The 25,431-nt window shown below is 46.6% G+C and overlaps 1 pseudogene; it reads right to left on the minus strand.

Annotated features, from left to right (window-relative positions):
* Nucleotides 1-239: 239 nt before the first annotated feature.
* Nucleotides 240-21,499, minus strand: LOC114118766 (putative serine protease 47; annotated as a pseudogene).
* Between the last annotated feature and the right edge of the window lie 3,932 nt (nucleotides 21,500-25,431).

Below are 25,431 nucleotides of genomic sequence, written 5' to 3' on the forward strand. Positions count from 1 at the left end.
CACTCCCACAGCAGGAGTGGTGCGTGCAAGAGGAGACACCCTTCTCTCCCCACCGCTGGACTCCAGTGTCCTCACCCCTGCCCTCCCCCTGCTCTAATGCTCCTGCGAGTTGCTGTTTCCTTGTCCAGGGAGTCAGATGACGAACCTCAAGTGAAGGGGTGAGTGCTGAGGATCAGGAGGAGCAATAGGGCCCAAAGACAGGATCAGGATGAGTCTTTCATTTGTTTTTATTTGGCTTTTCAAGCTTGGTTTGTGGGGGTCGCAGCTGGTGGACAGGAAAGCCAAGAAGGGACCACTGAGAGCTGATGGGGTTGAGGGAGGGGAGGTGGGAAGGTTCTAGCGAGGAGACTGTTGTGGAAACTGGGTCTGTGGAGGAGAGCAGACGTGGGCTCAGGGAGGGATGTGAGTCTCTGGATCTCATTGATCCAGTTGGTGACACTGGTGAAGATGCTAGGGTAGATGGGGTGTTGGCAGTCAAAGCCCCAGCTGGCCAGCCTCTTCAAAATCCAGAACTAGTGAAGTCACAGACCAGGGGCCCCCCAGAATCACTCTAGGAAAGAAACGCGAGTTCAGGTGGGTTACTGAGCCAGGTCTGAGGAGACCAGGTAGCAAAGTGGGGCTTATGAGCCTCCGCCCTCCGGCCTCACTCGGGTGGACCGCTGTGAAATTCCAGACACCAGCATCCCACTCAGACCAGTCTGATTAAGTCATGCAGCTCAGCACTGGAATCATGCTTCAGGAAGTTCCTGATTGACCCTCAGAATAATCACAAATGTAAATCCATCAGTATGGAGGCTGTGCCCAGGAAGGGCATGGTGGTCCAGGAGAAAGCACTCTCCAAGGCCAAGAAGGGGCAGCTGCAGGATTTGAACCCGAGAGAGCTGCTCTGTGAGTGGAGACTGGCCAGCTGAAGCTGCTGCAGACCTGGCTTTTGCAGACTCTGAGCTGCAGCAGCACATCCCCACTGGAGTCATCCTCCTTTTTCATTCATTCAGTCAGGGCTTTAGTTTTCTCTCAACTTCTTGGTTGAGTTTCTTCAGAAACTGCCCAGACCCAGGCCTGGTAGAGGCAGCCTGTATTGCTCAGGGAGCAGCTGAGGATCTCCTGAAAGCCTCTGGGAGTTATTGGAGTCCTGAAATGCTGTCAGGCCAGGACCATCTGGGTGGAAACTCCCTCACTTCATTGGCCAAATGGAAGGTTTCATCGTTGGAGGTACGTAGAGGAGCATGGGCCATGGCTGTGCTTGGTCCCCTTCAAGCACCTGTCCAACACACACATCCAGCATTCAGAGCAGCTTCTGCCCTTGAGCACAGGGGTGAAGTGACAAAGTTCCTCTTTCATGAAGCTTTTGTAAAGAATCCAACTAGACTGCCATTGTCAGACGTGACACGTGGAAGCAAGCCATGCAAGGGACAGGACAGGAAGGGAAGGATGTTTCATAGGGTGGAAGCATGCAGCTTTCATGAGCTGAGATTCCAAATAGGACAACCCAACTTTCTGATTCTGGAGCAGAGGGAGCAGTGAGTGCAGATGAAGAGAGGAGGAATGGCCAGGTGCGTGGGAGGAAGAGCAATGACAAGTGGGAAGCAAGGCGGGACTCAGGTTCCCAGGGCCTTTCTGGTGGGGGTTGGAATTGATGCCCATGGAGAACTGCTAGGTCAAGCACCTGGATTGCTCTGGTGCTGTGTGGAGAATAAACCAGTTTGGAGGCAGCTACAGGAGAGAAGTGAGAGATTATGGGTGGGGAGGGGCCAGGGTGGTAACAAACAGTCAGATTTGGGACAATACATTGAAAGAGGCAACAGGACCTGTCAAAGTTGAGTCTATCTCACCAACCAGGGAAGAAGTGCAGAGGGGGAGGAGCAGGCTGAGCACAGAGCCCTGGGGTCTCCAGCATTCAGAGGTGGGAGGGGAGGGGACCAGTGCAGAGTGGAGTGGCTGGCGGTCCTGTTGCCCAGGAAATGGCAGTGAGACTTGCTCAAGTGCTGAGTGGGAGGATTTGGGACCACGGATGTCTCTGGCAAGACAGGTTCCTGGGGACGTTGGCCATGTGGCTCTGGTGGTACTTGGGACATCCCTGGGTAGAGTGGGTTAGATTCAGGGCTGTTAGGAGGAGTCTTTAGGGGAAAGGAAGCAGAGAAACTGGGCAGTAGTGGGAAGGAGATTGCCACCACACATTTATACGAGAGCCGTGAAAGTGGAGATATGACATGGAGCAAGGGAGCCTCGGGGCACTCAGAGCTTCAGGAAGGACTGGCTACAATGGGCCAGGAGCTCAGGAGAGATGCAACATGCCTGCTGGACTGGGAAGATGAATGGCACCTAGCCCCATTGAATGCTTTGAAGTTCTCAGTGAAATAGGAAGCCAGCTCTCCAGCTGAGAGGGAGGGGTGGGGGAAGTGGTGACTTGAAGGAAAGAGAAGGGTACATGGTGTGGCTAGCCAAAAGTAACCCTCAAAGACGGCCATCCTCATCACCAGAACCAGGGGCTATGTTACCTTACATGGAAAAAGGGACTCTGTGGCTGTGATGGAGTTGAGAATCAAGAAATAGGAAGATCATCCTGAATTATCTGGTTGAACCCAACATAAACACAAAGGTACTCATGAGGAAAGAGGGAGGCAGGGGGTGTGAGTCAGAGGAGGAGGTGTGATGGCAGGAGCAGAGGGAGGAGCAATGTGATTTGCTGACGTAGGAAGGGGCCATGAGCCAAGGAATGCTGGAGCCTCTAAAAAGACACACAGATGGCTAGCAAACACATGAAAGATGCTCAGCATCACTCATTATGCAAATCAAAACCACAGTGAGGTCCCACTACACGCCAGTCAGAATGGCTGCTATCCAAAAGTCTACAAGCAATAAATGCTGGAGAGGGTGTGGAGAAAAGGGAACCCTCTCACACTGTTGATGGGAATGCAAACTAGTACAGCCACTATGGAGAACAGTGTGGCTGCTGCTGCTGCTGCTGCTAAGTCACATCAGTCGTGTCTGACTCTGTGCGACCCCACAGACGGCAGCCCAACAGGCTCCCTCGTCCCTGGGATTCTCCAGGCAAGAACACTGGAGTGGGGTGCCATTTCCTTCTCCAATGCATGAAAGTAAAAAGTGAAAGTGAAGTCGCTCAGTCGTGTCCGACTCTTAGTGACCCCATGGACTGTAGCCTACCAGGCTCCTCTGTCCATGGGATTTTCCAGACAAGAGTACTGGAGTGGGGTGCCATTGCCTTCTCCAAGAACAGTGTGGAGATTCTTTTAAAAACTGGAAATAGAACTGCCGTACAACCCAGCAATCCCACGACTGGGCATACACATGGAGGAAACCAGAATTGAAAGAGACACGTGTACCCCAATGTTCATCACAGCACTGTTTATAATAGCCAGGACATGGAAGCAACCTAGATATCCATCAGCAGATGAATGGATAAGAAGGCTGTGGTACATATACACAATGGAGTATTACTCAGCCATTAAAAAGAATACATTTGAATTAGTTCTAGTGAGGTGGATGAAATTGGAGCCTATTATACAGAGTGAAGTAAGGCAGTGCAGTAAGCTGACTGTGGCTCAGATCATGAACTCTGTATTGCCAAATTCAGACTTAAATTGAAGAAAGTAGGGAAAACAGCTAGACCATTCAGGTATGACCTAAATCAAATCCTTTATGATTATACAGTGGAAGTGAGAAATAGATTTAAGGGACTAGATCTGATAGATAGAATGCCTGATGAACTATGGACAGAGGTACCTGATATTGTACATGAGACAGGGATCAAGACCATCCCCATGGAAAAGAAATGCAAAAAAGCAAAATGGTTGTCTGAGGAGGTCTTACAAATAGCTGTGAAAAGAAGAGAAGCGAAAAGCAAAGGAGAAAAGGAAAGATATAAGCATCTGAATGCAGAGTTCCAAAGAATAGCAAGAAGAGATAATAAAGCCTTCTTCAGCGATCAATGCAAACAAATGGAGGGAAACAATAGAATGGGAAAGACGAGAGATCTCTTCAAGAAAATTAGAGACACCGAGGGAACATTTCATGCAAAGATGGGCTCGATAAAGGACAGAAATGGTCTGGACCTAACTGAAGCAGAAGATATTAAGAAGAGGTGGCAAGAATACACAGAAGAACTGTACAAAAAAGATCTTCACGACCAAGATAATCATGGTGGTGTGATCACTCACCTAGAGCCAGAAATTCTGGAATGTGAAGTCAAGTGGGCCTTAGGAAGCATCACTACAAACAAAGCTAGTGGAGGTGATGGAATCCCAGTTGAGCTATTTCAAATCCTGAAAGATGATTCTGTGAAAGTGCTGCACTCAATATGCCAGAAAATTTGGAAAACTCAGCAGTGGCCACAGGACTGGAAAAGGTCAGTTTTCATTCCAGTCCCTAAGAAAGGTAATGCCAAAGAATGCTCAAACTACCACACAATTGCACTCATCTCACATGCTAGTAAAGTAATGCTCAAAATTCTCCAAGCCAGGCTTCAGCAATATATGAACAATGAACCTCCAGATGTTCAAGTTGGTTTGAGAAAAGCCAGAAGAACCAGAGATCAAATTGCCAACATCCGCTGGATCATGGAAAAAGCAAGAGAGTTCCAGAGAAACATCTATTTCTGCTTTATTGACTATGCCAAAGCCTTTGACTGTGTGGATCACAATAAACTGTGGAAAATTCTGAAAGAGTTGGGAATATCAGACCACCTGACCTGCCTCTTAAGAAACCTATATGCAGGTCAGGAAGCAACAGTTAGAACTGGACATGGAACAACAGACTGGTTCCAAATAGGAAAAGGAGTACATCAAGGCTGTATATTGTCACCCTGCTTATTTAACTTCTATGCAGAGTACATCATGAGAAATGCTGGACTGGAAGAAACACAAGCTGGAATCAAGATTGCCAGGAGAAATATCAATCATCTCAGATATGCAGATGACACCACCCTTATGGCTGAAAGTGAAGAGGAACTCAAAAGCCTCTTGATGAAAGAGGAGAGTGAAAAAGTTGGCTTAAAGCTCAACATTCAGAAAACGAAGATCATGGCATCTGGTCCCATCACTTCATGGGAAATAGATGGGGAAACAGTGGAAAGAAACAGTGTCAGACTTTATTTTTTTGGGCTCCAAAATCACTGCAGACAGTGACTGCAGCCATGAAATTAAAAGACGCTTACTCCTTGGAACAAACGTTATGACCAACCTAGATAGCATATTCAAAAAGAGAGACATTACTTTGTCGACTAAGGAAGGTCTGTCTAGTCAAGGCTACGGTTTTCCAGTGGTCATGTACGGACGTGAGAGTTGGACTGTGAAGAAAGCTGAGCACTGAAGAATTGATGCTTTTGAACTGTGGTGTTGGAGAAGACTCTTGAGAGTCCCTTGAACTGCAAGGAGATCCAACCAGTCCATTCTGAAGGAGATCAACCCTGGGATTTCTTTGGAAGGAATGATGCTAAAGCTGAAACTCCAGTACTTTGGCCACTTCATGCGAAGAATTGACTCATTGGAAAAAACCCTGATGCTGAGAGGGATTGGGGGCAGAAGGAGAAGGGGTCGACAGAGGATGAGACGGCTGGATGGCAACACTGACTCGATGGATGTGAGCCTGAGTGAACTCCGGGAGTTGGTGATGGACAGGGAGGCCTGGCGTGCTGCGATTCATGGGGTCGCAAAGAGTCGGACACGACCGAGCGACTGAACTGAAGTAAGCCAGAAAGAAAAACACCAATACAGTATACTAACGCATATATATGGAATTTAGAAAGATGTTAATGATAAACCTGTATTCGAGACAGCAAAAGAGACACAGATGTATAGAACAGTTTGTTGGACTCTGTGGGAGAGGGAGAGGGTGGGATGATTTGGGACAATGGCATTGAAACATGTATAATATCATATATGAGACGAATCACCAGTCCAGGTTCGATGCAAGATACAGGATTCTTGGGGCTGGTGCACTGGGATGGCCCAGAGGGGTGGTACGAGGCGGGAGGTGGGAAGGGGTTCAGGATGGGGAACACATGTACACCCGTGGCAGATTCATGTTGATGTATGGCAAAATCAATACAATTTTGTAAAGTAATTAACCTCCAATTAAAATAAATAAATTTATATTTTAAAAAAAAGAAAAAGCAAGAAAACATTTTCTCTTAGAGCCTCCAGAAGGGAGCAGCCAGACCAACAACTTGCCTTTAGACTCTGATGTCTAGAAATGTAAGATAATACATTTTGTTGTCTGAGCCACCAATTTAAGGTGATGTCACCAAAGCACCAAGAAAGTCACACCAGGGCTTTTTGGACATTGAGAATGTGTCATCATCACTTCAGCTCTTCTCCTCTGGGGTCCCTAACTGGGGTGCCCTTGCCCCCCCACCCCACAGTGCACCCATACTGCACTCTTTAAGGCTGGGGAAGGCCAGGCCCCTGTACACTCGAGGCCTCAGAGATTCATGCAGATGGGCCTTGTGGTTGCTGATATTATGGTGGATTCTGGGCTAGTATGAGGGAGATGGGAAGGGCTCCAGGAGCCTCCTGACCCCACGGGAGTTCTCAGAAGGCAGAGGAAGCCCCACCACTAGTATATCCCATGGAAAGTGAGCTGTGCTTTGCACTACTGAAAAGACAGAGTGAACTGAGTGTGGGTGTGTGGGTGTGTGGGTTTTGTGTGTGCTGAGTGGAGCCAGGGCAGTGAATTGCACACTGGGTGAGAGGACAGGGCTAAGACAGGTCCAGAAGAGCAGGTACAATCCAGGTAGATGGAGACAGGCCAGGCCAGGAGATTCAAAGCCAAGACTTGCTAAGCACCTCCTGAATGCCAGTACAGTACTAAATTTCCTACAGGGACCTTATTAAGAGGAGGCTTTAGCAAATCCATTTCATGGGTGAGGAAACTCAGCTAAGGTCACAATCCGAGGAAATGACAGACTGAATACTGGAACCGTGTCTTTTCTGCCCCACAGTGTAAGCACTGAGTGCCCCTGTGGTCTGTCTGTACTCAGACCTGTTTCTGGGTGCCCTGTGCAAGGCGGGAGGCACTTTCAGGGAGAGAAGAGGGGCCTGGGTTGGAGAATGGGAGCCAGAGCAGGTGATATGGCCGAAGATGAATCTAGATGGAGTCTCTCAGGTAGGCTGTGGTGACTGAAAGGCTAAGAGAGGCAGGGGGGTGGTTATATGCTGCTTTGGCTCTTCAGGGTCCATCTCAGTGGTGTCCTCATCCTGAGAAATGAGACGAGGAGTTAGCTTAAGGGCACTATGGATATCCAGCAGGCAAGCAGACAAAGGGCCATGGAAGAGCTTGGCACATGATGCCAGCTTGGGAGGCTCGGCCCTGAGGGCGACGCGGCGGAGGTCACGTTAGGCTTCAAGTGAAAACACAGGGGCCCATGATGTGCTGCCTTCTTTTAGGGTAGCCACTTGTCCTCTCCAGGCCTGTTTTCTCAACTATAAAACAGGGCACTACACAGAGTGTAAAGAAAGGTTCACAATTAAAATATCCAACAAGGAGGCTTCCTTGGTGGTCCAGTGGTTAAAAATCTTCCCTCCTTGCAGAGGACAGGGGTTCCATCCCTGGTCAGGGAACTAACATGCCACATGCCACGGGACAACTAAGTCTGCACGCTGCAACTACTGAGCCCGTGCGCTCTGGACGTCGCGCGCTACCGCTGGGAGAGGCCCACGCTCTGCGGTAAGAGCCTGTGTGCCACAACCAAGGTCCAACACAGGCGAAGCAAAACAAACAGAACCGACACAGAAGCAAACAAACACACGAAAATACAAACAGCCAACAACAGACGTATCTGGAATGTATAAAATGCATAAGGAGCCCCTAAAGGAAGAGACAGAGAACCCCACAGAAAAATAAAAGGCGGAAAAATCTCGAAAGGAAACTTTACATAAAATAGATATCCAATAACAATAAATATGTGAAAGTATATTTAACTGATCATTGGGAAAACGCAAACCACAACAGTCTATTAAAATGAGAAAAGATGGAAAATGCCAAGTATTGGTGAGAATATAAACTCTAATCCACTGCTTGAAGGCGTGGAAATGGTGAGCCACTATGGAGATGTTCGGTAATATTTGCCAAAGCTGAATATACGCATACCTTTTATTCCAACAATTCTACTCAAGGGTTTCTGTGAAATAGAAGGTGAAACATTTGGAAGTGACATAAAATGAAAAACTTGGAAAGTACTAGAATCTCCATTAAGAGTGTAACTGATCATGAAATTCAATGCACACAGCAGAGTCCTGTAGAGCAAGGAGACTGAACAGGTAACAGTATGGATGAGTCTCACAAGCCTAACATTAAGACAAGGAAGACTGACAACTGGAAATAAATTCTACTTACAGAACATTCAGAATCTAATCTAAGGTATTACAGGTGAAGATGGTGGTTTCTGTTGGGTGTTGGTGACAGGAAGGGAGTGTGAGTTGGGCCTCTGCGGTACCGATCACATGTGGCCTCACTATGTGAAAATTCATCCAACTTATGAAAAGAGCATGGAAATATTCTTTTGTATGTATGTTATACTTCAGTAAAAACTTTAATATATGCCTCAAGAATAGATGCTGTAGATGCCTTCATGTGCAAGGAACTTAGGAAGGGGAGTTGGCCTGGGGGACACTGCCAAGGGATGGAGTCCAGGAAGACTCACAGAAGGAGGAAATGGGAAGTCCCAGTTGAGTTCAGTTCAGTCGCTCAGTTGTGTCCGACTCTTTGCGATCCCATGAATCGCAGCACGCCAGGCCTCCCTGTCCATCACCAACTCCCAGAGTTCACTCAGACTCACGTCCATCGAGTCCGTGATGCCATCCAGCCATCTCATCCTCGGTCGTCCCCTTCTCCTCCTGCCCCCAATCCCTCCCAGCATCAGAGTCTTTAATGAGTATTGGAGCTTCAGCTTCAGCATCATTCCTTCCAAAGAAATCCCAGGGCTGATCTCCTTCAGAATGGACTGGTTGGATCTCCTTGCAGTCCAAGGGACTCTCAAGAGTCTTTTCCAACACCACAGTTCAAAAGCATCAATTCTAAGGCACTCAGCCTTCCTCACAGTCCAACTCTCACATCCATACATGACCACAGGAAAAACCATAGCCTTGACTAGACAGGGGCTCCACAAAGAGAGCAGAGGCAACACAGCCCCTCCCCCAGAGAAACTGAAGCTCTGAGAACAGATGAGAGAAAAACAGAAAGGGCCTATTCACCTGGCAGATGGACTTTTCTGTCAGGAAGTCCCCAGCACCCAGCATGTTCACATGGGCAGAGCAGTCTTGCCTTTTCCATCTCCATGTAACAGTTTACAGAACCTGTTAATGAAGCTCACCTTACCCTCCTGGAGATGGAAGGGTTCGAGCAGAGGTGCTGTGAGGATAAGGAGGAAATCAGGGAAGGACGCTGTAGCCTAGCTTCAGAGCTCTGCCTTACCAGTCAGCACTGCCCCCCCAACATGGGGTTTTCTCTGCACAGCACAGCTTTCATCCTTGTTTCAGTCTTCCATCTATGCCTAATAAGCCCTCCCCTGTTTCTCAAACTTTTCCAAATTCATCCTATTCCCTCAACCTCTTTCATAGCAATAGGCCACACTCCTATTCCACAAAAGGAAAAGGCAAATCCCACCAACACATGCCACTCAGTCGTGCTTAGCAACCATTCACCAACCTCTCTATCCTTTGACAAACCATCCCATCCACTCAGCTTTTGTCTGTCACTAACATTGCTTGCCATCCACCTGTTCCTCCATTCACCGACCTATCTTTCCTCACGTCCCATCTGCCCACTCACCCTTCCATCCATTTGCCTCTACACGCATCTTTTCATCCATCTCTCCATTCTCCCCTCCATCAATAGACCCACTCACTCCATCTCTCTGCCCACCATCCTTTCACCCATCTTCCCTTCCGCCCACTCATCCCCCCAGCTTCCCACCATGCATCCTCTCATCCCACCGCTCACTTATTCTTCACTCAGTTCACTCATTTCTTCCTCTGTCCTCATGTTAAGCATCTTTTAACTAATGATACAGAGGAGTGTTTTCAGTTGGGACAGACAGCGTGAGTGGAACAAATAAGGAGCATTATTTGAGACATGATAAGGGGTGTAAAGGAAACAACACAGGAAGATGAGCTATCAGGAGTGGCCTGTTTTAGCTCACGTGATCAAGTAAAGCTCCTCAGAGGAGCAGCTGAGTTGCATATGTAAAGAAACGAGTCATGGCAAGGTCAGTCAGGACAGCAAATGCGTCCAGGGAGTCAATAGTCGAGGTGGAGACCTGAGGTGGGAATGGCCTTGAAATAGTCAAGGCAGGAAAGAGGCCTGCTGGCTGGGGTGGTGTGGGCGAGGGACGCAGGAGGAGATGAGAGAGAGGAATGGGGCCTGAGAGCCAAGGCAGGGAGTTGCGACCTTATTTTAAGTAGAAATGAGAAGGAATTGGGGGTAATGAGCAGGGAACTGGCATGACTCCTGCTCTAAAGCAAATACTCAGACAGCTATAAGGAGAGTAACACAGAGCACACAGGATGGGAGCTGAGACCAGTCTGGAGGTCCAGGGAAGAAAGACCCGGGGGCAGCAGCGGGATACCTACCAGGTGCCAGGCCCTGCCTGGGGCATGGACTGGGATATCGAAACAAGAAAGACAGGGTCCCTGTCCTCAAGGAGGAACCAGTCTGTGTGTGTGTGTGTGTGTGTGTGTGTGTGTGTGTGTGTGTGTGTGTGAAGGGTGTATACATGTGCTGTATGTGTACCTGTGTGTGTGAAATACATGTGTTGTGTGTGTGTCTCTGTATTGTGCCTGCGTGTGTGTGTGTGTGTGAAGTATGGTATATATGTGCTGCGTGTGTGTGTGTGTAAAGCGTGGTATACATGTGTTGTTTGTGTGTGTGTCTGTGTACTGTGTGTGTGTCTGTGTGTCTGTGTGGTGTGAGAATGCTGTGGACCTGGTTGTTTGTCCTATGATTAGGGCGTGTTAGTGACATACTAATAGGCAGGGACCAGAGATGCTGGAACATCCCACCCAATGAAAACAGCATCAGTTCAAAATGCCTGTAGCACCTCTGCAGAGAAACACCATATCAAATTATGACCCAACTTAATAATTACAAATAAGTACTCTTTCCCTCCCTAATTTTGCATCATAAGCATTTCACCAAATCATTAAAGTTTTTCTTTAATAAAACTCTTGCTCACAAGCTTTTGCCTACATCTCTCCACTTTCAAACTTAAGAAACTCAATTTTTTTCCTGTGTCATTCAGCTCACCTAATGAGCCTACAAAGTAGATGACTGAACTGGGCTGGGAGAAGAGCAAAGTGAGGTTCAGAATCGATCAGGCAGCCTCAGAGGTCAGAGGTCATACTTGAGGTTTTTCTCCCCACTTTTCCCAAGCGCCTCCTATGGCACTGGGAAATCAGAGAGTTTGTCAGTGACTTGGAAGGAGTCAGGTCCCAACCACAATCTTTGAGTTGGATCAAGTCATTCAGATCTCTGGTTGATTTTAACCTTGGTATCAAGAACCAGAAAGACTTCAAGAACTCAGATTCTTGACTGCAAAGTCAAAGATTCCCAGACTTCAGAGCTTTACACTTAGGGAACACCAAAGCCTTAGAATCACACACTTTCAGAACTAGAACTAGAATGGTCCAGTCCTCTGGAAATGAAGCATAGTCGGCCAAGGGGACCTTTGCCTGGGGACCCCTCAAGTGGAGACATACCTCCCTTCTTTGCTCCTCTGTCCTCCCCTTCCTCCTCCTCCCCATTCTCATCCCCCCCACTCCCCCACGCCCCCTCACTTTCCTCGTTGAGCATCCCCCAGCCAGTTATCCAGCAGGATGAGTCCCTGGGGAGCTTCATGCCAGGGACTGGGAGGCAGGCAGGGATGATGTAGGAGGTGAAGTTCACAGGAAAGAGCAGCTGCAACATGGCGATGTCACGCCCAAAGGGACGTAACTTCTCGAAGTCTGGGTGTGTGATAATCTCGCTCACAGACACCTCCCGGGTGTGCTGGGTGCTTCCTAACAGAACTCCGTAGTTCCCTGGGGCTTTGGATTTCCTGGAGGAGGAAAGGCGCACCGTCACCATCATCTCCAAGTGGGGACTAGCTCTTTCCCTGCATCCTCATCTAACTGCCCACAGCCCTCTGGGCCCCTCCACTGCACCTGATGCCAGACAGCTTCTGTCTCCCCATTTCTAATGCTCAGGAGGCCTTCTTTCTTGAGGCTAATTGATATCCTACTTATAGTGTCAAACATATGGCTGGCTTCTCTATCACATACTAGAATTGGAGAAGCACTGAATCCTTGTTCTGGAAACCTCTGTGGGGTCATCAAATGAAGGCCTTTTGATTGTACACGGCAGACATTCTGGATCAGTCCCAGCTCTAACCTTACCCTTCCCGAGACTCCATACAACCCACCTTCTGGCCCCACAGTCCTCCTGACCATCCCTTTTCAACACCTACCTGCCAGAAGTCTGCTTCTCCACTGAGTTACAAGACTTGCAAAGATTCGTTAAATAAATGAGCAAATGACGGCACGAAACAGAACCTTGCCTTGTTCCCCCAACACAGGTGCTGAAACGTCCTTCCTCCCTCACTGTCTTCACAGCTCATCTACTTGGAGACCCCCTCTCAAGTTCCCCTCACCCAACCCTTCCCCTCCAGCAAGCCCTCCCTCTCCACACATCTCCTGACCCCCCACCCCATGTGCTCTGCCCTTCTCATCCATGCTGGGCTTTCTCTTCTGACAGGATGGAGACATGGTGAGGAAGGATTCACCACCCCTGATGCCACAGAGGGCCTTGCACGCAGCATGGCACAGAGTGGGTGCCAATGGACTCTGAGCCCTCAGAGCTCCAGGGCCCAGACCTCGGCTATGGCACCTGAACTCCCTGGTGACCCCTAGGCACCAGGTAAATCAGACTAGATGAATCTGACTCCTGGGCAGCCCTGTCACTCTCCCAGGGAGCCCACCTCCCCCTTATGCAGCCTGGCACCGCGGCTCCCTGCATGCACGCCAGCGACCATGACTCCTCCTGGGCACACGGTTTCGCAGGAGTAATAGGAAGAATCATTCAGCTGCTGGCCACCCATGCGGTCCCAGGCCTCCATCTAGAGTCTGACACCTGGCAGTAAGGGGGCACTGAGAAGAAGGTGCGATCTGAGATGGGTCCACACCAAATGGCAGCGAGGACTGACACTGCCACTCTCCTGAGGCACACTTGTGTTGGGGGACGGACACAGGGGCTGAGGGCAGAGCATGAGGAGGATCTGGGCAGGTGAGCAGGGAGGACAGTCCAGGCGGAGGGTACACAGGCCAAAGGCAGGAACGACACGCCTCGGAAGGCCACAGACTGCCCAGAGGAAAGCCCAGAGCAGCTAACGTGGGACACCATCCCCCTTTCCTCGTCCTCCCCTGCATCCCCCTCCCCTGCAAGCACCTGCGCTGGCAGCCTAGGAAGGAGACATACTTGAGAAAGCAGTAGGCGGCGGAAAGGAGCCAGCTGGAGTTCAAGAGCATAGCTCCACAGACATGCAAGCCCTGGGACCACAGCCTGCACAGCCCGGCCACCATAGGTCCTCTCCATCACCCAGGACTTCCCGCACACTATGGAGACTCCCCTGCCGCCTTTAATAGAGACACTGGTGGTACTCCAAGTGTTGCCGCCAGGAAAGCCTCCCTGTTTCACATATGGGAAAATCAAGGCCAGGCCTCCAGCAGCCTAGCCAAAATGACAGGGCTACCTGGACCCTGCCTTCACTGGCCGCCACTGAGGACCAGACAGCAGAGCACAACACATCAAGCCCTGTGAGGATAAGGACCCAGGGCTCCGGGGGGACCAGCTCACAGGAACATCTCCAGGCAGATGGACATCCTTGAGCAAGGCTGCCAAGCACTGGGCATGACTCAGACCTCGTTTCCCTCACCTAGCACGCCTCAGTGCCTTGTCTTGTAGATCGAAGAACTAAAGGTCTCAGAAGTTGCCAACATTACTTTCTCAAGACCACGGCTTCTAAGCGCCTGTGCTCCCTCCACTCTACCCCGTGTCTTAGGGAGGGAGACTTGCAGGCAGAAGTTGTGGTGCTGTGTGATCTGGAGCAATTCACTCCCCTCTGTGGCTCTGCAGGAGTCTCCATTTCTAAAAGAAGAAGGAGTGGGCTAATGAGGACGGCCCTGGTTCTGGGACTCACACCCAGGAGGGCAGGAGTGTGCCCAGGCCCCCTGAGGCCCGGCATCCTGGACTAGGGCCTGGGCTCCCAGGGCCTCGTGAGGGGAATGAGACCCCTGGTCCCTGGACTCAGGCCTATTCGCTCAGTAGTCCTAGAACTTTCCTCCACCAGCCGCCAACCTCTGGGCCAGACCCTGCTAGTCCCCACTCCCACAGCCCCACAAAGGGACTGGGTCTTTTCCCACCCAGAGGCCTCACAGTGGAGGGCCTGACCCACCTGTGTGGAGGGGATCTCTGGGCTGTCTGGTAGGAGGGACGGGCAGAGAAAAGATGAGGCTCAGTGGCTCAGGACACACAGGCCCGGGTCACAGGCGGCCGCCCTCAGGCCCCGCCGGCTAGCCGATCTTGGCCCGAATGGAGGCCCCAACGAACCTATAGCTCCCGGAGCCAACCGCCGAGCTCGCCAAGTCGCCAAGTCGGAGCGCCGCCCCTCAACGCTCCCCCATCGCCTGCAGTCGGCCCGGGGGCGGCTCTGGCTGGGAACCTCGCAGCTCCAGGGTGGCCACGTTCAGCTGCAGCCGGAGAAGAGCTGCGGGCTGGCCTAGACCTTGGGGGATCCCCGCCTCCCTGTCCGTTGCCAGGGTGACTGACCCCAGTCTGACCTCACCCTGCTCTGGCCCCGCCCCAGACTAACCCCACCCAGACTAACCCCAATCCCGCCCTGATCGTCTTAATAACTTTTTAAACAACTCTACTTCGATAAAATGTATATGCCATGATGTTCACTTATTACAAAGGACAATTCAATGATTTTCAGTAAATTAAAAAAATACACATTTATATTTAAATAAACCTTTTACTTTAGAATAGTTTTAAGTTTATGAAAAAGCTGCAAAGATAATACAAAGGTAATGTTAAAACTACACATTTTATATTTAAATAAACCCCCTTAATAGTTTAAGTTTGAGATTTTAATTACTGCAAAGTAATTTACACATAACTTCCCAGCCAATATTGACTGAAGTTAAGAGTATTTTAAACCACATTTTTCAGTTTTTTAAGTTTGAGATGCATAGCATAGTGATTTGCCTTACATGCATCATGAAATGGTCATCACAATAAATTTAAAGAAATCACATAGGTCATGAAATGGTCTGAAAGAAATTAAAGAAAAAACACATATGGTATTTCCTGATGTATTTCACTGGTGATTCAGACAGGATTATACTCTATAACTTTTATATATTAGAGCTGTATAATATATATTCCATACTGTATATATACATTTTATCTATTTACTGGGGACATTTTACTTTCCTAGTACTTTATAGTAACTGTTTTACACTCTGTCTGACTCCAGCTCTGCACTTCCTCACTATGGCACTTCTAACCACAATCATATCTATCTCTTTCTATGAATTTGTTTTTGAAGTATACTTGACCTACAATGTTATGTTAGTTCCTGTTGCACAACATAGAGATTGGCTATTTCTACACATTTCAAAATGATAAGCTATTTACGATACATCACCATACAAAGACATTCCATAGTTATTGACTCTATTACCCACACTGGACATTTCTTACCCATCTCATACTCATTTATTTTGCAACTATATAAATACTGTTTATTTGTTTATTCCTTTTGACTGTGCTGGGTCTTTGTTGCCCCACGAGGGATCTGTCTAGCTGTGGAGAGCAGGGGGTGCTCTTTGTTGTGGTGCGGTGTTTCTCATATGGTGGCTTGTCTTGTGGAGCACTTTTCCTAGGGTGTGGAGGCTTTAGCAATTGAGGCACATGGGCTTAGTTGCCCCACAGCATGTGTTATCTTCCTAGGCTAGGAACTGAACCCGTGTCCCCTGCATTGGCAGGCAGATTCTTAATCACTGGACCACCATGGAACTCTTACAGCTGGAACTTCAATCTCCCTCAGCTTTTGCATTCTTCCCCCTCAATCCTCTTTCTCCTGGTAACCACTTATTTGTTCTCTGTGTCTATAACTCTGCTTATGTTTTATGTTTGTTCATTTACTTTTTAGATTTCACATATAAGTGTCATCATACAATGCTTGTCTTTGTCTGACTTATTTCACTTTAGCGTAATACTCTCTGGGCTTCCCAGGTGGCGCTAGTGGTAACGAACCCGCCTTTCTATGCAGGAGACTTAAGAAACAGAAGTTCAGTCTCTGGGTTGGGAAGATTCCTTGGAGGAGGGCATGGCAGCGCACTCCAGTATTCCTGCCCGGAGAATTCCATGGACAGAAGAGACTGGAGGGCTACAGTCCACAGACCGCAAAGACGCAGACATGACTGAAGCGACTTAGCACAGAACAGAGCACATGATGTTTTCTAGGTCCATGCATGTTGGCAGAAATTGTAAGAGTTCATTCTTTATCAAATATGTGATTTGCAATATTTTCTCCAAGGCTGTGGCTTGTCTTTTAACAGTGGCTTTTGAAGAGCAAAAGTGTTTAATTTAATGAAGTCTAATTTACTAATTTTTTCTTATATAACTCATACTTTTGATGTTATAGCTAAGAGATCATGAAGATTTTCTCCTATGTTTCTCTGAGAAATGTTAAAGGTTGTTTTTTACATTTGAAGCCATGATCAAGTTTTAGTTCATTTTTGCCTAGTGTGATATAGTAAGTTTCTGTTTCTTAGTTTTTGATCTTTCTTGTGGCTATCCATTTGTACCAGTACCTTTTCTTGGTTAAAAAAGAAAGATTAGTATTTCTCATGTTGAATTGTTTTAGGACATTTGTTGAAAATCAATTCATGACACAAAGTAAGGTTCTATTCCTGGACTCTCAATTCTGTGCCATTGAATTATATTCCTTTCCCATGCCAGATCCACTGTCTAGATTAGTATGTTATGGTAAAATTTGACATCAGGTAATAAAAGTTCTCCAACTTTATTCTATTGCCAAATTGTTTAGGCTGATTTGAATTCTTCACATTTCCCTCTGAATTTTAGGTCAGCTGTCAAATTCAACCCCCCCCCCAAAAAAAAGCCTGCCAGAATTTTCATTGGGACTGCATTAAATTTATCGACCAATTTGAAGAGAAATACTTTCTTGATAATATGAAATTTCCTGATCCATGAACAAGAACTATTTCTCTCTTTGGATAGATGTTTAATTTCTGTCAGCAATATTTTGTAGTTTTCAGTGTACAGATCTTATAGTTCTTTCTTATGTTTATTGCTAGGTATTGTATCATTTTCCATGCTATTCTGAATGAAATTATTTTAATTCCCTTTTCATATTTTTGTACCTCATATATAGGAACACAATTCATTTTTATGGGAAATATTACTCCCTATGAACTTTCTAAACTTCTTTCTTTATCCTGGTCTGTTTCATCTTGCTTTCCTTTGCTTTGGTGGGTTTATCGAGGTTTCCTAACACATGCGATCATGTCTTCAGCAATAACAGTTCTAACTCTTCCATTTAAAGTTGGATTCCTTTAGTTTTTTCCCTCCTATCTTCTTTTCTCTTTTTCCATTCCTCCCTTCTTTCCTCTCTTTCTCTCTCTCCCTTTCTTTCTTTCCTCCACTTTATAGAGTTGACATTGATAAGGATCCTGTGTTTTAAAATATGGTCTATCAACCTTTGTCTTTAATTTTGAGTATTTATTCCCATTAATGTGATTATTGATACTGTTAGAATTACATTTTCCAGTTTGCAATTTGTTTTCTGTATGTCTCGTACCTTTCCTCCACTTTTGAGACAGACTGGGGCATGGGGCCCTTTGCTGAAGTGCTGCAGCGGATTCCCATATACTGATGTACACATGGGTGAGTCCCACCTGTGGGTTAGAGTCCCACAGTCAACATACAACTGGCTGGTTTCCAGGCTTGATCACTCCAGTGGGCCGTGCACAGGGTGCTCCCTCCTTAACTGGCCCTTTCTGGAAGCACACAGGTTGGTGCCTAAATAGATACTCACAGGGGGCGGTTGAAACTGCAGTCTCTTTCTGTCATTTTCTCTTTTATCACTCTTTTCTGTCGCTCCTCCCTTTATATCTCCTTTAGTCCTATACCTGCACTCCCATCCTTTTAATCCTGAATACTTCTCGTTTGTGTCTCTAAGTTTCTGTCATTGAGGTTTGTCTGTCCAGCTGCCCCTGCAAGTCTCTGCTGACCTTGTGGGCCTGGTGGAGCACCTATGCCTTGAAATACAAATACAGTCCTCATTGTCTGTGTCTCCTTCATTGCAGGCAGATTCTTTACCCACTGAGCCAATTTAGTGGGAGTTTAAAGAACAAAAAAAGAAGAGAGAAGCCTGTATCACTATCCTCTGACTTTGCAGTGTACTATTCTGCTGCCAGGTTTCTCTGCTCATGAGATTCTCCGTGCAAGAATACTATAGTGGGTTTCCATTTCCTACTCCAGGGGATCTTCCTGACCCAGGGATTGAACCTGCGTCCCTTATGTCTCCTGCATTGGCAGCCGGGTTCTTTACCACTAGCACCACCTGGGAGGCCTATTTGGCCGGGATTCTCTCAGGAAATACATCTGTAGTCCCCCAGACTGAGGGGAAATAAAAGGCCTTTTAGAATTCAAGCAGGAAAACTATGAGATCTCTGGTGGTGTAAAAATTGTCTGGCTTAAGTTTGTGGGTTTAATCAATACAGACTTCTCTGTATTATCAGCAATAAGTGTAATACTTTTACTGTACCTAGAGTTACTGGAAGTCAATAAGTACATATTGTTTCTATTGTAAAATCTGTCATTGAGGAAAATAACCTGATATGATTAAACTTCTAAGTAAATATGACTTGGATAAGAGTTTTCAGAAAATTCTATGGGAATAATTGGGCTTTCCTGGTGGCTCAGATGGTAAAGAATCCTCCTGCAAGGCAGGAGACCTGGGTTCCATCCCTGGGTCAGAAAGATCCTCTGGAGAAGGGAATGGCTACCCGTTCCAGTATTCTTGTGTGGAGAACCCCATGGACAGAGGAGTCTGGCGGGCTATAGTTCATGGGGTTGCAAAGAATTGGACACAACTGAGTGACTAACACATTCACACTTTTATGGGAATGGTTATGTTTTGGAAATGTCCATCTAGAATAGTTCCTCCTACATTTGGTAACTTGAAACCAAATTAAGTTAAAGAATGGTAATCTACTGAGCATTCAGGACATTTTAAATGAAATGAAATATTGGAACTTTAATTGCTAATCAGGTCTAAATTTACCTATTCTTTTCTCTTATGTGAGAGAAACTAAAGATGTTTGGCTTTATTAGACACATGTCTTGCAGCACATCAAGGAAAGAAATTGTGCTTTGGAAAGATATGTGTTTCTAGAAGTTATGGGATATTCCAATCAGGGAATGTTAATATAAAATGCAGTTCATGGTGGCTTAAGAAAAATAGTATGTATGTTTTCAGAAAAGAAGGTATGAGGAATGGAAATATAGTTTGATATTAATAAAAAGAAAGAGGTGATTTTGTCCTAGAGCTGGTTAGCTCTGCATAGATAAAACAAGGTACAAACGTGGCTACAGAAAATTGCAGAGGATTTCTGGGAAAGGAACATCGAGAAAAGAATTTTGTATGAGGTTGGGACTGTCTAAAGTTGGATTACATTTAAGTAGATAGATGGATTTTATTAAGAGTAAGCTGATATGAGACTGGATTTGGTTTCTTTCATAAGAGAATGAAATTTTCCTGAAACGCTGCTTTTGATAACAGATTATGAGTTTCTGTGATGCTGAGTGATCTGTACTTACTATTGAATTTTTTTTAGCTCAAGGAATAATTGTTTCACAGCAACCCATGATTCTCTCTGACTGGGTATTTTAAAACTTTTTGAAATTTTGAAAGATTTCCCAAACATCAAATTCTGGTTGAAATTCTTTTGACTTCCAGTAAACTTTGAAATGCTTCAAGGGCCCCATGGAGCATCCAAAAGGGAGATCCTAAACCAATTGCGCTCATTTAGTGTGTTAAGCTACATGGGAAACCTTGTCCAAACTCACTGTTGCGTGTGTCAGGTGGGTTATCAGGCTCTCCCCAGTGTTACTGTAGCTGAAAAATAGGGGAAAGGGTTTGGGTTCTTCTGCTGTTTATTCTGTCACTACCTAAAAAAAAAAATCCCCTGTGGGAATAATGCCCCCTCTAGGCTCTCAAGTCCTGTCAGTCACGGCAGTTTTCACTGCATTCAGCTCCCAGGTCCTTCAGGAGTTCTTTTTTCCACCTCTGGGACTCCCTTCACTCCAGGCCTTGGCAGCCCATACATACCATGTCACAGAATACCTGTTGTGCTGGTCACTTCCAAGCAGCCCACATCCTAGGCTTCATAGATGCTCACACTCGCGGAATACCACCCCCAGCATAAGAAAACCTAGTATAGGGCAAAAGCCTCCAGGTGAGTGTCTCCAGGACACTGAACTACCTTCCTAGGAGTGCTCTTTCTGGATTGCAGGTTATTCAACATGTGAGGATGTAAGCCAGAAGAGAAACCTCCTGGGTATATCTTTAAAACCTGAAATTTTTTCAAAATAGACAGACTGAAAAGGGAAAAACTTAAAACTCTATTGTAACATGGCCTGGGCCTTATATAAGTTGGAGAGTGGAGAAAGCATTTTGAAAATGGCCTGAAAACAGCTCTCTAAATTATAATGCCATCTTGCAATCAGTTCTTCTCTGTTGCAACGTGGAAGAATGGACTGAGGTTCCCTATGTTCAAGCCATCATGCTCCTGGGATTTCCCTGGTGGTCCAGGGATCAGGACTCCAAGCTCTCACTGCTGAGGGGCCAGGTTTGATCCCTCACTGGGAAACTAAAATCCCACAGGTCACTTTGGCAAACAAAAAGGGGAGAAAGGGTTTCATGGTCCTTTACCAAAACCCTACTCTGTCTTGCTCCTGTAATAAAAAACCTAGGGAATCAGTAAACACTTCTGATGTTTTAGATGATGCCCTCCCAACCTTCCCCAACTCTCAGGTGGGGAAAAAACAAGCCCCATCTACTTCCCAGAACCAGCTACTTCTCTGGGGCCTTCTGACTAACCCCAAACTTTCCCTCCTTGTGTTCCTTTATATCCCCCGTTACCTCAGGAGACAGAGACTAGTCCCTCCGGGGTAATGTGTAGTGGAACTTCCTGTCACCCAGCCTCAGGTTCAAAGTTAGCCCCCACCTCTGCCCCACAAGGCCCACTTTGGGAAGTGGCTGAAGGGAACAGAAAGACGACTAGAGTGCATGTCCCCTTCTGAATGGGACACTTGGGAATCTGTAAGGAGAGGTTTCACAGGCTCTCAGAGAACCCTGAAAAGTTGAGGGATGAATTTATCGGCTGGAGTTGACATCCTATCTCACCTGGCAGGACATCGTGGTTATTCTGGCCTACAGTTACAGCCCGCCTGTAAAGGGGCATATTCTGAGGAAGGCGAGGAAACAAGCAGTGGGCCACTGATCCATCCACCAGATTTATCAGGTGGGTGGGGATGCATCCCCAGAACATGACTCACACTGGGACTCTGAAGATCGTATAGGTCTTCGCATTACTTGTCTATCAGAAGGAATGAAAAAGTTTATGGTGAAACTTTAAATTTCACCTGTAAATTATGATAAGATCTGAAAGGTTACACAGGAAAGAGATGAAAACTTGGCAGTCTCCCTGAACTGGGTAACAGAGGCCTTCAGGAAAGCCTCTGTCCACAGAAGGGAGGATGCTATTGGCCATGCATTTTATCACCCAGGCTACTTCTGATATAAGGAGAAAATTACAAAAACTTGAGGCTAGACTCCCAACCCCGTTGTCAATCTTGGTAGAGGAGGCATTCAAGGTCTACAGTAACCAAAACTTGATGGAAGAGGCCAATAAAGATAAGGGGCTAGTAAAGAAAACAATTTTTGGCTGCTGTGATTCACCCGCTGCCTCGAGTGGACCCTGGAGGGCTGAGACGTCTGGGCAGATGGCAAAGAAGCTGTCTGGGCTTGAACCAATGTGCCTTTTGTCATAACGGGAGGCACTGCAAGGGGAATGTCCCTGCCCTCCTGTGGGATGCCTAAGGGGCAATCCCAACTGTCGCCGTTGGGGCCTGAGCACCTGCCTGGCTCCAGATTCCACTTGATCCATCCTCGTTACTCCAGGGGAGTCTTGGGTCACCCCTGGTATGGCAGGTAGGAGAACTGAATTTCCTGCAGACACTGGAGCTGCCTGCTCTGTTCTGACTTGGCCCTCTCTCCAACTGAGACTGCATTGTGATGGGAGCTGATGGACTGTCAAAGGGAAGGCAGTTACATCTTCCCTCACCTGAGGAGTCCGGTCCATTATTACTACTCACTCCCTTTTGTATATTCCAGAGTTCCACGTCCCCCTTCTCAGAAGATTTGATAAATAGGGTGGGAGCTAGTAGATTATTAGGATAGAGTGAAGTCCAAGAAGGTAGAGAATTCAAGCAGAGATTGCATCTGTTAGCAACCCCAGATGACCCACCTGCTGGTCATCAAAATATTCCCCCCAAAATCAGAGAACAAGTAGATCATGCAATTTGGGATACCTCAGGACCAGGAAAGGGAAAACATGTTCCTCCAGTAAAAATAAGCTTTAGGTCTGGGGAAATATCCCTGGAAAAAACAATATCCTTTAAAACTTGGGGCCATGAAGGAAATCCAACTGCTGTTCCCCGAATTCCTAAAATACAGACTCATTAGGCCCTGCCAATCCCCTTGTAACACCCCGATCCTCCCCACCCCCACCCTGCACCATTCAGGAGCCTAATAGGGAACATCAGTTGTTCAAGGCTTATGAGCAGTGAACGAGCCAGTCATCCCTAGTTACCCACTGCTGCCAAACCTATGCACTTTCCTCAACCAAGTGCCAGGAAGCACTCAGTATATATTTAGGACCACAAAGATGCATTTATCTGTATTTCCCTACATCCAGACTCTCAATACCTTATTGCCTTTGAATGGAGGGACCCTGACACCCTGGAGGCTACTCAATATCCCTGGACAGTGCTCCCACAGGGTTTACAGGACAGCCCCCATCTTTTGGGGAATGCAAAGGAACTGAGTCTTCATAAGGGTACTCTGCAGAAATATACGGATGGTCTATTTATAAGTAGTGCTGTTACAGGGAAAACAAAATCTGACTTCTGTTGAGTCTGTTTCTTTCACTTGACCTTTGCTTCCCATTGCTTTTGTTCACTGAAAGGGTACTGTCTATACATAATGGTTTGCCTCAGGGAACACTCTCTGTCTGTTAAACCAAAGTGCCTTTGTTTAGAGAAACATCCTGACCCTGGCCACCTTTGAATAGCTGCAAGAAAGAAGATATTACCACATCCTCTCCCAGAGCTTGGCTATTCAGGAGATATTTGGGAAGACTTATCACCTTTTTACTTTTCCTTTAATTCCTCAGCTCCGCCCCATCTCTGTTCTATAAAAGAAACTGGAATCCAGGCCCTTATAAGATATATTTTTTTAAGAGACTGGTCTGCCATCTCCTTGGTCTGCCAGCTTTCTGAGTAAAGTCATTCTTCCTTGTCCCAATTTATGGTTGGTCGCACTGCAGGCAGAAAGAGCCTGGACTCAGAAACAAATTTGGTGAGCCAGTCAGGAGCCCCGGTATTCCAGCCTAGCCGGCCCCAGTCAGGGAGTTCTGGGGCAAGGTCCTAGCACTTGCTAGGACCATTTTCCTGAAGATCTTCCCTTCAAAATTCCCTGAAATGGCACTGACTGCCCTAGCACTTGGCAGTTAAGCAAGGAAACAACAAACTTCTGCGAGGTGATGGACTCAGTTTTGTAGGGTAAGTCACTCCATTGTGCACACCGGAATCATATTTCTCCCTCATTTTGGGCTTTACCTCGACAGGACAAGCCAATTTGTTTAACTGGGGCACCCAATTGGAGCAGGGAATTGTAATGGCCTCTACCTGGTTTGGGAAGCAGTTCACTGGCTTTGTAGGGTAAGTCTATTTGATTTGAAATCTCGTTCATTGGTTTTGGTTTTGGTTTGCTTTTGTGTGCATCGATGCTGGAATTTGCTTGGGCTTTCTGTGTTGGAATTTGTGTTGTTTGTGCTTTGGCATCAGACTTATAGAAATGAGAAATATTCCATTTATCCTGAAGGAGACCCTTTTGGGACATATATTAGATAAATGGGCAAACCTAGCCATGAGCCTATGTCTAAGACATGATATAACATTGTAACAGGTAGGGTGTGGACCTAATATGTGTTAGGATCAAAAGAGAGCCCCTGCCTGGCTCTCGTAGTTAGAAGTGTTTTGCAAAAAAGCAGGGAAAAGAGATTTGATTCCATATGTAGAGGCATTTATGCTATGGCATCAGGAGGAAGAGTAGTTGGAGAATTCCCACCTTATGTGCAGCAGTTTGAAAGGAAACCCAGGAAACCTGTTCTACAAGGAAAGAGGGAAAAAGTGAGAGTGAGGACATGTTACTTCAAAACTTAACCCCTCCAGTCTATCCAGCTCCCCAGTCGTCAAGCAGGCGACTCTGGTACTTGTTCCAACTGCCCTTTCCCCCCATGCCATCAACATATTCACCACCTCCTATTTCCCCTACCTGTGGAGATTAAGTAGTAGGTTGCTCTCCCCTGGCATACAGGGACCTTGTCTGGTATCACCATGTAAGACTTGACGGTACCCAGGAGCCACTTCCGCAGCAGGGCAGTTTCCCTCGCACTAATATCCTGTAATAGGCCAGAGGACTCCCTTGGACTTGAAGCATCCTATTTCAATTTCCCCACAAGAGTCCTGGGTAACTTTGACAGTAGGTAAGAAGTTGATGGAGTTTCTAATAGATACCACTCACCAAACCTTCCTTATTTATCTTAGGAGGCTTATAATTATCAAAAAAATAAAGGGGCAGGGGGGGCGGGAAACAAAGTCATCCAAGGAAAACATGCCTGTATTTTTGAGATGCAAAAGTCCTATCTGGTCTTCTCAGGAACTCTCATCTCTGCTATCTTTTTAAAATGCAGATTTTGAAAAGAGGGTAAAGTAATTTTGAAATTGATTTGTTAAGGCTAAACAGATACCATTAAGTGCCTTGCTGTAAATATATAGCCATATATATACGTGAGCTGAATTTGTTCCATTTGCCAGAAATCCAACTTTTATTGAACCTCTTTTGTAAACTGATGCACATAGGTTCAGTAGAAGTTAAATGAAATCTTGCAGTGATTTAGGAGCCCAGGAAAATAAAATCTGTCAGTGCTTCTACTTTTTCCCCTTCTTTTTGCCTCTGCAGACAACCATTTTGCCTTCTTGTATTTCTTTATCTTTAGGATGACT

The sequence above is a fragment of the Ovis aries genome, chromosome 16 (assembly GCF_016772045.2).
Source record: "Ovis aries strain OAR_USU_Benz2616 breed Rambouillet chromosome 16, ARS-UI_Ramb_v3.0, whole genome shotgun sequence".
NCBI classification, from domain to species: domain Eukaryota; kingdom Metazoa; phylum Chordata; class Mammalia; order Artiodactyla; family Bovidae; genus Ovis; species Ovis aries.